Consider the following 5,318-nt stretch of genomic DNA (forward strand, 5'->3'; position numbering starts at 1 on the left):
CTGCCCCTGGACTTCCTGGGCCAGGTGAACCCATAGTCTTAGTGGGGTTTTAGATGGCTCCATCATGTCATCAGCAGTTCATAAAGTGGTATGCAGAAGATAGATATTGCTGGCAAAACTCAGTCACTTAGGATTTGATTTAGTGTAGAAGTTTATAGATGCAGGCCCATTACCCAGTCGCATAAGAAGGACCCCGATGACTAGCCTTGTGAATTACACCTGAGGGAGAAAGTTGTCTTGGTACCGGAAATAGTGCTGAGGTTAACTCACCTCACATTTTTAGTGGAAAATTGCTGTTGACCTCCCCAACATCCATCTCCTTCCATTTCCAAAAGTATTTCGATTTCACCCGGTGGTCAATGATGCTCAAACCTTGTGTCCTGGATGATTGTCAGAGGAGGAGCCTGTAACTCAGTTCTGGCCAAATGACCACTGGTTACAGCTCTCACTGATTGGCTGAGGGATGAACACCGCACCTAAATCGGTCCAATCAGAGGGACCGTTCCTGTGAGGTTATTAGGAAATGCTCTCTTGCCCTACCTATTAATAAGCATTTGCTCAGAAAAACAGAACCAGCAACAATGATGTACGCTAAAGATTTATTATGGTGATTTGACTTTATACATTTGTGAGAGCTGGTCAGAGTCTTGGCTGGCTCTCTCCACTGTCTTGGCACTGAACCTGAAGTCACAGGTCAGGCTGAAGGAAAGAAAAGATGGACATGGACTGGGGAAGAACAGGTACAACTAGAATCTGGCTGTCCCTGGCACCCACTCTGCTTTCTCCCTGACTTCAAATCTGCAGCCTCACTGCTGAGTATAACCCACGTTAGGTGGCGCTCTCGCTGTAGATTGGCATTCACACCTGGGCAGGATTTGGACAAGGGGAAGAAGGAGAACCTAGGGAAACTGGGGTTGCAGGTCAGGCAGCTGTCCTTCCACCCCTACCCTGCCAACAAACGGAGTCAGGGTCTGCAATAGGGCCTGAACTACACCCACCTTCCAAGAGTCACAGTGGCTGCTGCTTTACTGTGGCCTTTCAAATATTCCCAATATGCTGCTACCCTTGTAAGCAACACTCATATACCATTGTCTCGCTTGTTTGAATAGTTGGGTGGTGTTCAACTATTCAAAACAGTACATATTGCAAAAACAATTTCACTAGGTTATGTAATAGTGTTAAGTGCTATAAAGTGCTTAGTATGTTTATGCAGCCTACTTGGCCCGTGAAAGGATAGCCCAGAACTCCTGGGCTGCTTCTGTGGAGCCCAAGGATGAAACCAATATAATCAAATGCAGAGAAGCGGGGGAAACAAGCAATTTGATTGCCTCCTTCAAGTCCTGAAGCCAGTAATGACTGAAACTATCCTAGAGTTTTCAGGTGTGAGAGACAATAAATTCTTTGTGCTTTAGCCAGTTTGAGGTAGGTTTTCTGACACTAGCTCCTGATAGACTGCTAAGTGGCAATCTTAACATAGATCTGCAACGTTTGCTTTAGCTGACCTTTCTTAGTAGTTTTAAAGGGCAATCTTAAGCAGCATTAAATCTATCCTGGAGAAAACCAAGCAGCAGTTAATTGATAACTTATTATTGATCAGATAAGGAGAAGAATGAAGATACTCTCCATTTTTAAGAAGATGAACAGGACACAGCTGGGTAGCTCAACCAGTTGAGCATCTGAGTCTTGATTTCAGCTCAGGTCATGATTCCAGGCTTGTGGGATCAGGTCCTTCTTCAGGCTCCTCTGCAGTGTCACTGAGTGTGGAGCCTGCTTAAGATTGTCTCTCTCTCCCTCCCTGCCCTTCTACCCCGCTCACGTTCTCTCTGTAAAATAAGTGAAAAATGAAAGTAAAAGACCAACACAAACAGAGGAAGACAAAGTTCCCATTGTCCCTGAATAGTCTCCTTTCTTTAGACCATAATCAAACTCTTTTCTATCTCCCCTTCACACTTTCCTTCCTTTCAACCATGATGTAAGGGGACTGGGTGAGCATTGAGTACATATTTCCTGGGAGCAAAAGAGTATATTTTCCTCCCATAAAATAAATTTTTCTAGGAAGGAGTTTGGTAGCTAATCCTATTAAACAATTTAACCTGATACATGTAAGGTCAACATTACACCAAAGTTGCCAATCCCAAATTCTTTTTAAAAGACTGAGCTTGGTGGAACCAGTTTAAGTAAAACTCATAACTTCATCATGACTAAGTTCTGATTTTTAAGTACTAAGCATGCTTATATGGATATGCTAAATGTCCAGTAAATTCCAAGGGTTCAAGTGTAGACTTAAATATTAAGATCATTTAAAAATCTGCCTCCAGGTACAAAAGGACAGACTCAAACATCTATATGAATAGAAATAAAAAGTCATAGGTCCTCTCCAAGTTACCCAAAGAAGAACAATTTAAAAAGGAAATGATGGCAGAGGATGAAATATGATACATAATATCTACATGAGCTTGTCCACCTCATCACCCTTCTCAGAGCCACCATCCCTTTAAATGTGGAAACACTCGTTGGAAAGAGAACATCTGGCTACCTTATTAACGAGTGCCTATAATCATTTTGTAATTCTACAATGAAAGTAAGGCACATGGATAGTTGTATTGATCACGTTAGTTAAAAACATTTAAATGGGTGATGGGCATTAAGGAGGGCACTTGTTGGGATGAGCACTGGGTGTCATATGTAAGAGGTGAATCACTGGGTTCTACTCCTGAAGCCAAGACTACACTATATGTTAACTAACTTGAATTTAAATAGAAAGTAAATAATGGTATCCTTGGAATGAAAAAAAAACAAAAACAAAAAAAACACCACTTTTCCCCAATAGGGAAAATGAATTCAACAAGAAAAATGTACCAAGTGATTGGCCAGTAAAACAAAGTTTTCTCAAAAGATACAGAAACAAGTGCATCATTACGTATATTTTGCAAAATCATCTTAACACCTGAAATTATTATTAATCTCAAACAACTAACCTGTTTTTATTCAAGTATGTTTACATTTCAAATAAAATGCAGAGTTCTTAATTATTTCAGTTAGTTTTTCAATGAAAATTATTATTTTGAAATAATAAGGCTTTTATTAATTTCCTGTGAAAAGTTCATTCTATATAAATAAATGGAGCTATTATATAACATGATTTTTTAAAATAATTTAAAAACTATTTCTCTGATGGAATCACATAAAAATTTGTTTGTCTAGAAGCAAGTTTTTCTGGCTTAACAAAGATTCTTTTATTTTCACAGAGAGGAAGGAAACTGTAATTCAGTGGTTCTCAAAGTGGGGTCCCTGGATGAGTAGCATCTGCATCACATGGGAACTTCCCAGAAATGCAAGTTATTGGGAACAACTGCAGACCTGCTAAATTAGAAACTTGGGGGTGGGACCCAGCAGTCTGTGTTCCAACAAGCCTTCCAGGCAGTTCTGCTGCTCTGAAATTGGAGAATCCCTGCAGCAGAGGTTGCCTGGTCTAAGGCCTTGCAGTAAGACTGGAGTATGTTTGCCAGTGTGCTCTAGGTAGCTGCTTGTAAATTTCTGCTACCCTTCTAAGCAACACTCATACACCATTTTCTAGTCTGTTTGAATAGTTGGGTGATTTTCAACTATTCAAAACAGTACATATTGCAAAAGCAACTTGACTAGGTTATGTGAGTAATATTATAAAGTGCCATAAAATGATCAGTATGTTTATGTGTATGTGCTATGGGCGCTATGCCTCACACATAGGAGACATTATCATGTAGATAATTAGTATTCAAATTACTAGTCTTAGCTCACTTTTACTTCCTGCATAGCAAGACAAATAAACAGAAAAAAACACCCATAAAATATCGTGCTCATTATATACTCACAGACATTTAAACCCAAGAGGAACTTTGTCAGGCACCTTGTCTTATGGATGAGAGAAAACTGAAGCCCAGGGAAGCTGGGTTACAGGTGGAAAGTCTCTTAGGAAGTAATAGGCAAAGATCAGAAGCCAGGGGCTCTCAACTCCTGGACAACTCTTTTGCAGAAGAAGCCATCCTTGTTGTGTTCACTATAACAGCAGCAGCACATGCTCTGGAATTTTCTCCATTGGCATTACTAATTATTTTCCAGTACTGATATTTCCATCCTCACCCCCTCATATATGAACTGACACTATTATTCAGAATTGCAAAGCTTTTAGGTGAAAAACCTTCTGGATTACATAAGCCTAGGTATACATAAATAGAAAATCAACGTAAAAAATACATGCAAAAGCCACAGATTTGTACATTTAGTGAAATCTTGATGCTTGAATATGAGACAAACATCAGGTGCTAGATATGTACAAATTCAAGTTTCCTGTGTACACATAGTCACTTTTTATTTTGTGTTGTGCACTAACATGTATACATGCAAGAAACCAACCCTCAACAATTACTTTATTCTGAAGAATGTCTTTGACTTAACCTCACCTAACATAATGGTAATATATGATCTTTGGAACTTCACTAACATGGGAAACAACTTCATATAGAAGAAGGGCAAATTATGTGGGAATAAGAAAAAAAAAACATCTATTTTAACTAGAAAAGCCTCTAGCAACATGTGTTTTCATTATTCTCCTTTTTCTTTATATTGCCTCAAATATTCCTTAGACATTAAAAAATTACGGAAAATACAACTTACAGTAGCACAGTATGAAAATTCAAGTTTTGAACCTTCTAGTTACAGCATAGTATGATTTGAATATATTCTCTCTGTTGTATTTTCTTTTTCTATTGTATTTTCATATCACATATTCAAACCTGTTTATTAGCAGTGGCATTTCTTAGACCAATGCCATCCATTGATGTACTACATTCTGCCCCTTCCAGAAATCTAGGCATTGTCAAGGTCAAAACTTTATATGGTATTTTCTACATTACAGGACATGAAAATGTGCTGTATCCATCCCGCCGGGTATGAACAGTTAATTATCTGCTGTTGCACACACCTCCTTAATTGGCCTCCATGTTAAGGCTTTAACACAGGAAGTGGAGGATCTGTGGCTTCCATTGAAAAACTGTTACATTGCAAGCTGAGCACTGAACTAAAATCTCATCCTAATGCATCATTAGAGAAAAAGCCTGAGGTACTGAAAGAACTATGATTTTTCCACTTCGGAAGTGCTTAAAGAAGTTTTAGATTAATGGCTTTTGATGCTTTTAATGATGTCAAGGATGGAATTTAAGTGCCTTATTAATTCCCTTGATTTGCTGCCAAATATTAAAGGAAATTCATGATTACTGAGTTAATCTTTTCTGATTATGAAATCCATTATAGGAAGAAAAATATAAAATTCAGAAAAA

This window comes from Panthera pardus, unplaced genomic scaffold, assembly GCF_024362965.1.
Source record: "Panthera pardus isolate Hobbes unplaced genomic scaffold, ASM2436296v1 HiC_scaffold_8, whole genome shotgun sequence".
Classification (NCBI taxonomy): domain Eukaryota; kingdom Metazoa; phylum Chordata; class Mammalia; order Carnivora; family Felidae; genus Panthera; species Panthera pardus.